The sequence below is a fragment of the Hylobates moloch genome, unplaced genomic scaffold (assembly GCF_009828535.3).
Source record: "Hylobates moloch isolate HMO894 unplaced genomic scaffold, HMol_V3 SCAFFOLD_38, whole genome shotgun sequence".
Classification (NCBI taxonomy): Eukaryota; Metazoa; Chordata; class Mammalia; order Primates; family Hylobatidae; genus Hylobates; species Hylobates moloch.
In genome coordinates this window covers 1,527,274-1,539,966 of record NW_026652313.1, presented here as the reverse complement: position 1 = coordinate 1,539,966, position 12,693 = coordinate 1,527,274, and the positions used below count along the sequence as shown (strand labels likewise).

The window sequence follows — 12,693 nt, the reverse complement described above, 5'->3', positions numbered from 1 at the left end:
ATACTCTTCCTTACCTCCATTGTGGAGGAGTAGACTGATTTTATCTTGATAGTCTGTGTCAATCACTCCAGCCAACACTGTAACTCCCTTATTAGCCTGTTGACTTAAAGGTAGGAGGAGCCCAAGATGGCCAGATGGCAATCTTAACTTGCAGTTCAATAGAATCATTGTTGTGTCTCCTGGAGGCAACATTCCTCCTTCTGGAACTAAGACCTCTAGGCCAGGAGAATGTAATGTTGTGAGAACAGGAAGGAAAACTTTTGCTAGTGGATCACTAGGGGTGATGGTGAGTAGTGCCACTTCCACTTCCACCCCTTGATTCCTGGACCCATGAATCCTGGCTATGGGATAAACAGTACCATATGCAGGACACTGATTCAGAACATTCACAGCTTTCTGAAGAACTTTGCTTCAGGCCTGCAAAGTATTGTCACCTAGGTGGCATTGTAATTGTGACTTCAAATGGCCATTCCACCATTCTATCAATCCAGCTGCTTCAGGATGATGAGGAAAATGGTAAGACCAGTGAATCCCATGAGTGTGAGTCCACCGCTGCACTTCTTTATCCATAAAGTGGGTGCCTTGGTCAGAGGCAATGCTATGTGGAATAACATGATGGTGGATAAGGCATTCCCTGAGTCCATGAATGGTAGTCTTGGCAGAAGCATTGTGTGCAGGAGAGGGAAACCCATTGCAAGAGTAAGTGTCTATTCCAGTGAGGACAAACCACTGCCCTTTCCATGATGGAAGAGATCTAATATAGTCAACCTGCCACCAAGTAGCTATCTGATCACCCCAAGGAATGGTGCCATATCGAGGACTCAGTGATGGTCTCTGCCACCCAGTGGTGGCCCAATTTGGTGGCAGTCAGCCTTAGTGAGTGGAAGTCCATGTTGTTGAGCCCCTGCATAACTTCCATCCCTGCCACCATGGCCACTTTGTTCATGGGCCCATTGGACGATGACAGGACCGGCTGGGGAAAGAGGCTGAGTGGTGTCCACAGAATGAGTCATCCTATACACTTGATTATTAAAATCCTCCTCTGCTGACATCACCCTTTGGTGAGCACTCACATGAGATACAAATATCTTCACCATTTTTGATCACTTAGAGAGGTCCATTCACAGACCTCTTCCCCAAATTTTTTGTCACCAATTTTCCAATCATGCTTTTTCCAAGTCCTGGATCACCTAGCCAAACCATTGGCTACAGCCCATGAATTGGCATATAATCACACATCTGGCCAGTTCTTCTTCCAAGCAAAGTGCACAATCAGGTACAGAGCTTGAAGGTCTGCCCACTGGGAGATTTCCCTTTGCCACTGTCCATTAGGGATGTCCTAGAAAGGGGCTGTAGTGCAGCAGCTGTCCACTTTTGAGTGGTGCCTACATATTATGCAGAGCCATCTGTGAGCCAGGTCCTAGTTTTCTCTTCCTCTGTTAATGGATCACAGGGAACTCCCTATAAGGCCATCTTTTCAGGCTGGGGACAGAAGACAGAGTGGCAGGAGTGGGGACAGTGGGCATTTGAGCCACTTTCTCATGTTACTTACTTTTGCCCTCAGGAGCTACTTGAGCCCAATCACGTGTATACCACTTCCATTTGGTTATGGAATGCTGTTGTGCCCACTTTAAGACTAGATGGGGCAGAAAGCACCCAGTTTATGACAGGCAGTTCGCATGGTGACTTGATGACCCATAGTTAAACATTCAGTTTCTACCAAAGCTTAGTAATAGGCCAAGAGCTGTCTCTCAGAAGGAGAATAGTTATCTGCAGAAGATGGCAGGACCTCGCTCCAAAATCCTAGAGATCTCCACTGTGATTCACCTATGGGAGCCTACCAAAGGCTCCAAACAGCATCCCTATCGCCACTGACACCTCAGTGTCAGCACCTTTGGATCTGCTGGGTCATATGGCCCAAGGAGCAGAGCAGCTTGCACCACAGCCTGGACCTATTGCAGAGCCTTCTCTTTCTCTGGACTCCACTCAAAACTGGTGACCTTTCAGGTCACTTGATAAATGGGCTGGAGTAATACACCCAGATGAGGAATGTGTTGCCTCCAAAATACAAATAGGGGCACTAGGTGTCGTGCCTCTTTCTTGGCTGTAGGAGGGGCCAAATGCAGCAACTTATCCTTCACCTTAGAAGGAATATCTCAAAAGGCCCTACACCACTGGGGCCCTAGAGACTTTACTGAGGTAGAGGGTCCCTGAATTTTAGTTGGATTTATTTCCCACCCCATGGCACACAAATGTCTCACCAATAAGTCCAATGTGTTTGTTACTTCCTGCTCACTGGATCCAATCAGCATGTCATCAATGTAATGGACCAGTGTGATATTTTGTGGAGAGGAAAAGCAATCAAGATCTCTGCAAACAAGATTATGGCACAAAGCCAGAGAGTTGATATACCCCTGAGGTAGGACAGTGAAGGTATATTGCTGGCCTTGCCAGATGAAGGCAAATTGCTCCCAGTGGGCCTTATGGATAGGAATAGAGAAAAAGGCATTTGCCAGTCAATAGCTGCATACCAGGTACCAGGAGATGTGTTAATTTGCTCAAGCAATGAAACTGCATCTGGTACAGCAGCTGCAATTGGAGTCACCACTTGGTTAAGCTTACGATAATCTACTGTCATTCTCCAAGATCCATTTTCTGCACAGGCCAATTGGGAGAGTTGAAGAGAAATGTGGTGGGAATCACCACCCCTGCATCTTTCAAGTCCTTGATGGTGGCACTAATTTCTGCAATCACGCCAGAGATGCGGTATTATTTTTTAATTTATCATTTTTCTAGTTAGAGGCAGCTCTAATGGCTCCATTTGGCCTCTCCCACAATAATAGCCCTCATCCTACCAGTCAGGGAGCCAATGAGGGGATTCTGCCAGCTGGTAAGGACATCAAATTCTACAATTACGTTTCATTATGTATAGGAATAATATGCTATTTGTTCTATGTATTGATAGAAACCTTTAGCTCAATAGTGCTTCTCAATGTTTTTAATCAATGTATCCGAATAACAGAGAACACCCTGAAATTTGAGAGTACAGCTCAAAATAAGTTCATTTCATGAGCAACCAAAAATTCATATAATTTTGAATTAACTGCAAAAATATTTTGCGGCATTAAATTAGTATTTTAATTTACTTATTTTTCCAAAATGTTTTAATAAAATTAATTAGACTGAAAAGCCTTGACATTTTAACATATTTTTGGACATTTAAATTTATTTTTAGAACTCCAGCACATAGCCATTTGGCCTAATATAAGAAGCTTGAGCATAGGGCCAAAGTTCAGTATTTGTCTCTAAGTTTAGCCTTCTGTAACTGTGTAACATAGGGTAATTTATTCAATCTGTATGAGCCTCACGTGTCTCAGTTGACAACAGAGATACATATTCTTACTTGGCTGCATAATTGTAAATGTTGAAGTTAAATGAGAGGTTGCAATGAGTTCAAGTGTAGATTTTAAAAAGGTGAAATCATGACTCTTATGTAAAAATAAAATGAACCCTTGTCAAAAAATTTATTCAACTCCTTAATTATAAGAAAGATGTTATGAATGGTCCAAAGAGCTTTTGTGAAGTAGGTATAAGTTGACAAGTTAACGAAGAAATGTTAGGAGTTTTGGGGTGGGTGCAAAACTGATTAATATCCAATAGAAACTTAAACTCTTACCTCTGGAATGATCAGTTTCACCAGACAGAAATAATCTGCAATTTGAACAGGCGAGAATATGCAAGTTAACTTCTGCCTTGACAATTAATAAATTGTCTCATCAATAGAAAGTCAAACTCAGCACTACACTGAAAAAAGCCTAGTAATCTGTTCTGCCCATTTCTAATTTTTAGATGAGTCTAAGAGTGAATGGGGATTGGAGAAATAACTGCATTTATAAAATTAATGTAGAATTCATTTTTAAATGGCTAGGGAAAATTTTAAAAATTATAATATTTTAAACATTAAATGTGTATTATTTTTTAGGTAATGCATGTAAACTTTATATTTATTTTTCACCACACATCTGAGTGGTATCTTAAGGATTTTCACCATTGTTCAGACAGTGAAACTGAGGCTGGGAATATTATTTATATTTACATTCCAAAAATATTCTACCCCATCTCTTCAGCTTTTAACTGTATTTAGATATAATCCATCATAAAAGTAAAATAATAATTTTATTGTGGCTCTACTTCTAGCTACTGTTTTGGCTCATGGCTGGTATCATATACAATAATGTTGGCTTTGTAGCCAGAGTACATGAAGATATCAATTCATACAATCTTGCTCCTGAGAATATAAGATATGAAAGACTCCTTGTGAGGATAAAGAAAGGGAGAGGGTAATAAAGAGAAGATGAGAGAGAGAACTTACTTGTAGAAGAATTCAGAATTGCTGAGTTTTGGGGGCCCAATTGAAGCTGGTAAGTGTTAATTTATACTTTTAACCACCTGCATTTTGATAGATTCATTTTGTGATGTTTCCGTTTTGTTGTTGTTTCGTTTTAAGCAGCTCTCAATAGGCTTAGGAGATATCGTGACAAGACAAGCAGTTGGGTTTTTGTTTTGTAACAGCACAGGAGAGGAAAACTTGTAAGGATACAGGTAAATTTGCGGGCATAAGTGTGAATAGTTGGATGGCTTCTATTTTCTTTGTGAAAAAGGATAACTGATAGCTACTAAGTGAGGAAGAGCTGGAGTATAAGACAAAGTCAAATTCTTTCAAGTCTGAATCCAATAACCTCCCTTCTCAGCATCTCACTCTTCTTGTGAGAATATTAAACTGAAGGCATAAAACGAAGGGAAGAATTCAGAGGAAACTTTTCTTTTGTAAGGAGTTCAAAGAAAGAGAAGCCAAGAAGGAAATGAAAGGTTCAGTCCGAAAGATAGAAGAAGGACCAGGAAAATCAAAAGAGTGGAATTTTGAGATGTAGAAAGGCCAAAAGCAACAAAGCTGCATGATGCAGGGTTAAGGTAGGAGGAGAAAAACTTTTCTCAGTAATGAGGATTTTCTTAGCAACAGCAGTTTTTAACAGCAGTATGAAAGGAAATTTTTTTTTAATTTGAGAAGAAAATAATTCAAATAAAATATGGAGCATATTTTTAAAAATCATTGATGTATAATTGATATACATAAACTCTACATATGTAATGCATTTTGTTGGTGCAAAAGTAATTGCGGTTTTTGCCATTACTTAAAAGTAAGTAACATTATTTTTAATGGCAAAAACCACAATTACTTTTGCACCAGCCCAACACACAACTTGATGAGTTTAGAGATAAGTATAGAGTGCTTTTAAACTATACTTTCAGAAATGTTGAAAAATACATTTATAATAGAAAGGGAAAGTTTGTTTTCTTAATATTTAAAGAGATTTTTTGTGTAGTAATAAGAAATGGGCCGGGCGCGGTGGCTCACGCTTATAATCCCAGCACTTTGGGAGGCCGAGGCGGGCGGATCACGAGGTCAGGAGATCGAGACCACAGTGAAACCCCGTCTCTACTAAAAATACAAAAAATTAGCCGGGCGTGGTGGCGGGCACCTGTAGTCCCAGCTACTCGGAGAGGCTGAGGCAGGAGAATGGCGTGAACCCGGGAGGCGGAGCTTGCAGTGAGCCGAGATCGGGCCACTGCACTCCAGCCTGGGTGACAGAGCAAGACTCCGTCTCAAAAAAAAAAAAAAAAAAAAAAAAAAGAAATGCATGAATATTTCATTAAAGATGGTCAGAGAAGTTGAACCAGAAATAAAAATGACTAATAATTATTTTAACATATTAACTCACAACAGTAATAACATAATGAAATGGATGCCATTATTTGCTTTATAAAACTGTTAAGTTATAAAAGAATGAACAGTTTTATATGCTACCTGTCAGGTCTAATTTTACATTCTTCTAGGGAGATGTAAAAGGCAATTTTCAATGTATAGGAAAGCTTGTAATAAAGTTGGTTAATTTCAATTTTTATATTTTGTGTTAAGAACTTTATAAAATATAAACTATTCAAGTAATTTATTTATATACCACAAAAATGTTTGTAATTACCCAAGCAAGCATAACAATGAACAATTAAAAATGACCCAAATGTCTAAAAATAGGAGATTGGGAAAAGCTCATATAAGGGAATATTAAATGTCCATTACAATTATACCTTCAAAAGGCAATTTACTATAATTTAAGAAATCACAATTTGTTATTAAGGTAAAAAAAGCCTTAAAACAATAGGTACCGTATCATTCCACTTACAAACATTAACATATACATACCATCTGGGAACAAATATTACTTGGAGGTATTTCAAACAAAAAGTTATGCTTTCTGTTTGCTTTGTTCATTTCATTCCACATTTTAAACTTTGATCTATGGTACTTTTATAGTTGCAAAACAAAATTCTTGACTTAAAAAATTTTGCAGTGAAGGAAAAAATAAAGTTAGAATAGTGAATGAAATGAAGATTTAGAATTGAGCCTAATTTCTTTTTAAGGTAGTGTTCACTTGGGTATTTTTCTTCCCAAATGGGAGGTAACCAATGGAGACTGAGAGTTGAAAAGCCAAGAATATATGTATTTCAAGTGCTTAAAGACAACCAGAATCTTATCGTTTTCACTGATCACAGATCTTTTCTATATACCAACAATACACTAATTTCTTTATTATTTCTCTGTGGAATGCCTTTTGCCATTTCTGTTTCTTAGCTCAATGTCTTCTCCAATTCTTTTCAAAAATAAAATTAAAGTCCTATTGAGTTCAGGGTCAAATTCAGGTCAGACAAGGCAAAACAAACAAAATGTCTCCCTAATAGTTCTGAAAGATTCTCTCAGGACTAAAACCTAATCTTATGTTTAATGCATTTTATCATCATCAGTGGAAATAATACTAAATGATCTCACTGATACGATTCAAATTTTGGTGCTATAATAATGAACTATAAACAAAAACGCAGAAATAACAGATGTAAAATATGATTTTATTGTTTCATATTTAATTATGTCATGGCTTAAATTATGCTATATGGGTCATACTGTATAACTGAGAGCCCACTGTGGGTTACACTTTATGTTCTGCAAGTCTTTACTTAGCTCTGTGACCTTTTTAACTTCTCCTGATTTTAATGTGTTCCTTTGATAAAAATGGAGCTGGGCTAAAGCAACTTAATGTGCAGCAGAATCACCAGGTGATGCTACTGTCGTTGCTGTTCTAGGGACCACATTTTGAGAATCACTGAGTTAGCTGACATTTTAGATTTCTTCTAGCTTAGAAACTCAAATCTATATGCTCAAGGCAGTGCACTGACACAGTATAAGGGCACATTGGAATGTTTTACCATCATTTACATAGTTAGACCAATCAGAAGACTGGTCCTAGCCCATGTAATGTTGTTATAACAGAATATCTGAGTCTGAGTAATTTATAAAGAAAAGAGGTTTATTTAGCTCATGGTTCTGAAGGCTTGGAAGTACAAGAAGCATAGAGCTGGCATCTGCTCAGCTTCTGGTAAGGGCTTTTTGTGTTGTGTCATAAAATGACGAAGAAAGTCAAAAGGGGCACGGGCATGTATGAAAAGCCAAAACCTAAGGGGCAGCTTGGCTTTGTAACAACACACTCTCAAAGGAACATCCCTGCAAAAACTAATCCAGTCTTGTAAGGGTGATAACTCACTCCCTACTGGAGCACCAAGCCATTCATGAGGGATCCGCCTCTATAACCAAAACACATCCCACTAGCCCCACCCCCAACAGCACCACAGTGGGGATCAAACTTTAACATGAGTTTTTTTGGGAACAAATAAACCAGAGCACTGCTAAAATCCTCTTTATTCCAGATGTATAGCATTTCTATGATATTCTTTCTTACAGCAAGATAAGGAAATCATTTCACACAGAAAGAGAGAAAATTACTTTAGTAACAGTTTACTTTAGACAATTTACTAGATGCCTTAGTATTTTGCATATGCTGCAAAAACCAAAATACCTGAGACTGAGTAATTTTTAAAGAACAGAATTTTATTTCTTACCGTTCTGGGGCTGCAAATTTCGAGATCAAGGCACAGGTGCTGGCAGGTTTGTTGTCTGGTGAGGTCTCTGCTTCTAAGCAGTTGGTCTCTGCTTCCAAGAAGGCATCTTAACTACTACTTCTGGAGAGGAATTCTGTGTCCTTATATGGCAGAAGGCAAAAGGACAAAAAAGGGACAAACTCTCTCCATGAAGCACCTGTATAAGGGCAATTAAGAGAATTAATCCCATTCTCAAAAGAGCAGCCCTGCTGGTCTAATCTCGTTTTAATTGTCCCAACTATTAAAATACTATCACATTGACAACACCTGAATTTGGAGGAATATATTCACAACACAGCCTTCTTTCTGTCCCTGCTCCCCCATTTGTGTTCTTCCTATATGCAAAATACATTTACTCCATTTCAATAACTCCCCAAAGTCTTATCTCATTCCACCAACAATTTTACAGACTCAGTCCAAAATTTTATCTAAACATCATATGGATGAGATTCAAGGTACAGTTCATCCTAAGGCAAAGTCCACCCCAGCTGTGAGCCTGTGAAATCAAACAACTTATGCGCTTTCAATTTACAATGATGAGACAGGTAAAGGACAGACATTTTCATTCTGAAAGGGAGAAATAGGAAAGAAGAAAGGAAAGGTGTGGCAGGTCCTATGTAAGTCCAAGACCCAACAGAGCAAACAACATTAAATCTTAAGCCTTGAGCTCATCTTCTTTCACTCTTATGTCTCACCTTACACTGGGATGGAGGTGGGGCCCCTAGGGCCTCAGATAGCTCTGCCCCAATCTGTGCTTCAGTTCTCGTGCACTGAAGTTGCATGCCTACGACTCTCCCAGGCTAGCACTGTACACTGGTCACTCTACAGTTTTGAGGTCTCAGGGGTGTCTCTGCCCGCACTGCCCAGTAAACATTTTCTTCGTGGGGACTCTCTGTGGTGGCCCAGACCCCACAGGCTCCTGAGTATTGCCCTATTAGGGGCTCTGTTTGAAACTCTTGGCCCTTTGGTGGTTCTCTGCCTGGGCCCTGAAGCTGGCTGGGACATTTTTTTGAAATCTAGGTGAAGGTAGCCATGCCTCTACAGTTTGTGCATTCATTGAGTCAAAAGAGTTAGCACCATGATTATGCTGCCAAGGTTAATGATTTATGTCCCCCAGAGGAGTGGTTCAAGCCACAGCGGGGGTCACCTGGGCCACATCTTGGATGCTGAGGAGCTCTGTGCCTGAATGTGGGAAGCAGAGATCTGAGATGGCTCTGGCCAGTGAGCCTGGAGTTCCTACTGGCACCCCAGTCCCCTCCTTCATAAGTATTCTGCCATCAAGGCTCTAACATTATGGATCTGCAATGAACGTGGCTGCCCCGAAAATCTTCAAAATGCCTTTGAAGTCATTCTTCTATGGTTTGATAAATAGCACCTGGCTTCTTTCTAATCATATGAATCCCTTTAGCAAATGGTCACTTGCCCTTGGTCACATCCTTGGTGTTCTCTCCTATACATGTTATACATTTTTTAGTCTTTACATAGCCAGGCTGGGAATTGTACAAATCTTTATGCTCTGGTTCCCTTTTAACAATAAAATTTTGTCTTTAAATCATATCTCTCTTTTTGCATTTCACTCTAAGCAATTGAAGGAAACCATGCAGTACCCTGAATTCTTTGCTGCTTAGAAGTTCCTTCCTCCAAATAGCCTAGTATATCATTTTTAAATTCTTGCTTTTCACAAAGTCCTAGGACACAGACATAATTCAGCAAAGTTCTTTGCTACTTTGTAACAAGGATAACCTCTCCTCCAATTTTCCAGACCTTCTTTTTCATTCCATCTGAGACCTCATCAGAATGGTCTATAATGTTCATATTTCTACAAACATTTTGTTCACAGCCAATTAAGTAATCTCTAAAAGAATTAAGCTTTTATAATAGCTCTCATCTTCTTCTGAGCTCTCACAAGAATAGCCTTTAATGTTCCATTCATGACAATATAGGCTTTTTCTAGAATTCACTCCAAAACTATTCCAGCCTCTACCCATTATGCAGTTCCAAAGCTGTTTCCACACTTTTAGTTATTTGTTATTGTAATGTCTCAATCCTGGTAACAAATTCTGTCTTTTTGCTTCTATTTTAAAATACCTGAGACAGTGCAATTTATAAAGAAGAGAAATTTGCTTATCACAGTCCTGGAGGCACAAAAGTCTGAGTTCAAGGCACTAGAATCTGGTGTCTGGTGAGGGCCTTCTTGCTGTGTCTTCACATGATTACCAGCTGAAAGACAAGCAAGGACTAACTCCCTCCATCAAGTCCTATTATAAGGTCATCTAATCCCATACACAAGGGAGGAGCTCTCATGGCCTAATCACTTCTTCAAGTGATTGTGGATATGATTTTTATAACTTAATATTGGGAAGGCCAGTGTTGGTTCTGCTTTTTCTCCCCAAATGACAAATTATCTATCTATCATCTATCTATCTATCTATCATCTATCTATCTATCTATCTATCTATCTATCTATCTATCTATCTATCATCTATCTATCATCTATCTATCAACTACCAATCTATTAACGTAGTTTTAGATTAGGATACAGATTTGTCATTTGTCTGTTAAATTACTTAAACATTTTCACAAAAATGTATTTTTTATTCTCCTTTTCTTTCTTATTTTATTTACTATATTTATTTGCATGTTTATAATTACTGAAAAGACACTACAAATAATAGAATAAACATCTGGGGTATGGGGAAAGAACAAAAGGAAATAAATTGGAAATGTTTTACTTATTTATATCACATCAAATAAAAATCAAAGGCAACCAAGAGCCAAAATAGTCAAAAATATACAAAAGAAGCAGGCAGAAAATATATATAGGACCTCTACCCCAGAGAATAGACAAAGGTAAACATAAGGTGACAGGCCATTTAGGCAGTTAAATGTTTATTCCTGGCCTCAGAATTGGTTTTCTTTGTTTTTACAGGGACTGAAAGGTCATTTTAATATATCTTTACTATAAAACAAAACACGTTTTACTAGGTGGTTAGGAAAGACAAAGTGCCAACAACAATGCATTGCTGGGAACCATTTTAGAACTGTTCAGTAAATAATACCCTTAGCTCCCCAGCATATTCTAAACCAAGTGGGATTTGAAATACCACACCTACAGAGTATATTTATCATCTAGCTTTCCCATTGAAATGCCAATGCATAATGGAGTATTGTAACACAACTTGGCAGGAAAACAGTAAGTGCAGCTTTTTCTTTACATGATTTTCAAAGAATCTTGTGCGATTGAACTACATGACTGCCATTAGAAGAAACAAAAGTCACGCAGTTTTAGCACATCACCATAGTAAGGAAATGAAGGAGCCAGTGTTATCATTCAACTAACCATTTGTTAGTTGTGCAGACCTTCAATTTGTTCAGACCTTCAATTCTACAGCACAGTAGGGAAAACGCAAAATACCCAGGATAAAAAAATAAAAGTCAAGTGGCATTCACCTTTTCACATGCCAGTCTTAATCTAAAAAACAGAGATTTGGAAGAAAATTTTCTAAGCATTTTCCATAGTGCAATTGCCCCAGATTTTCAGATGATATTACATTTTGATAAAAATATTTGTTAGCAGAAATGACTCTATTTTAAATTTTAAGAAAATAATTAACTCAACAACTGACATTTCCTTCAGTCATTCTCCACTTTGATTTTTAAATTAATGTTCTTCTTATTCTATTATTAACCGCAACACAGAAGAGAAGGTTAAAGTTACTTAGATCGACTATTATTTGCTCCAGAATGTTTCTTTCCAAACTCAAATATAAACAGTCTTCATACATAAAAGCTACCAGTTACAAATTTTCATATTCTTAAACTACTAACTTTATCTTCATGGGCACTGAGTTAAGACATATGTAGTGGGATCGAAAGGTTCCCTATTTTGACAAAGTGTCGTCCATATCCCGGTAGCGTCAATGTCACCTGGGAGCTTGTTAGGATAAGGAACTGTATTTTAGTGAGCTCCCAGGTGATCATGTTCACATTAAAGTTTGAGAAGCATTGCTCTATATAACTGATGCACAAATGCAAACTAGGGAAATGTAGTATGGGGGTTAAGAATCAAGTTTAAATGAGTATCCACATTTTAAATTTACAAACAGAATATAAGAAATCTTATTATAACATAATACTTTAAATTTCTATATTTTGAGAATACAGTTGTTAAAGATAATCTTTATTGGTTTAATCCAGCTATAAACCACTGTTCTTTCTAAAAATACAAGTTATATGTATAAATCAAATATTTAGTTTTGATTATTGAAATGTAAACACAGTGGTACCCTAAATATGGTATTGGTCTCTGTTTTTTTCCTTTTTCTACATTTGTTCAGTCTTTAACAAGTGTTAATACTAACCTATCTCAATAATAAAAATTCAAGACATTTTAATTTTGTCCTGGATTCATTTTCAGGTCCTCTAATATATGAGTTTATCACTATACTCTTCTGCACAGTTTAGAAACCTGAAGGGTCATCTCTGTATCCAAACTACATTGGACACTTATGCTAAATTAATAATAAGGCACAAATGCTGGTTTCTGCTATAGAGTCATCTCTTTGTATTTAGAAAGCTATAGAAGTGTCACTCTCTGTGACGTATGTACCAACTTAATTAAAAAATATTTTTCATTATTTTGTT

General features: G+C 37.8%; 1 long non-coding RNA gene across 1 annotated transcript in view; it reads right to left on the bottom strand.

Annotated features, from left to right (window-relative positions):
* The window catches only part of LOC131382525 (uncharacterized), a 35,471-nt gene extending 27,270 nt beyond the window's left edge, over positions 1–8,201 (bottom strand). The window contains exons 1-2 of the long non-coding RNA XR_009212070.1: positions 8,011–8,201; positions 3,677–3,711 (exon numbers count right to left, since the gene is read on the bottom strand). This is a non-coding gene — a long non-coding RNA (uncharacterized LOC131382525). The remainder of the gene's footprint in view (positions 1–3,676; positions 3,712–8,010) is intronic.
* Positions 8,202–12,693: the final 4,492 nt, after the last annotated feature.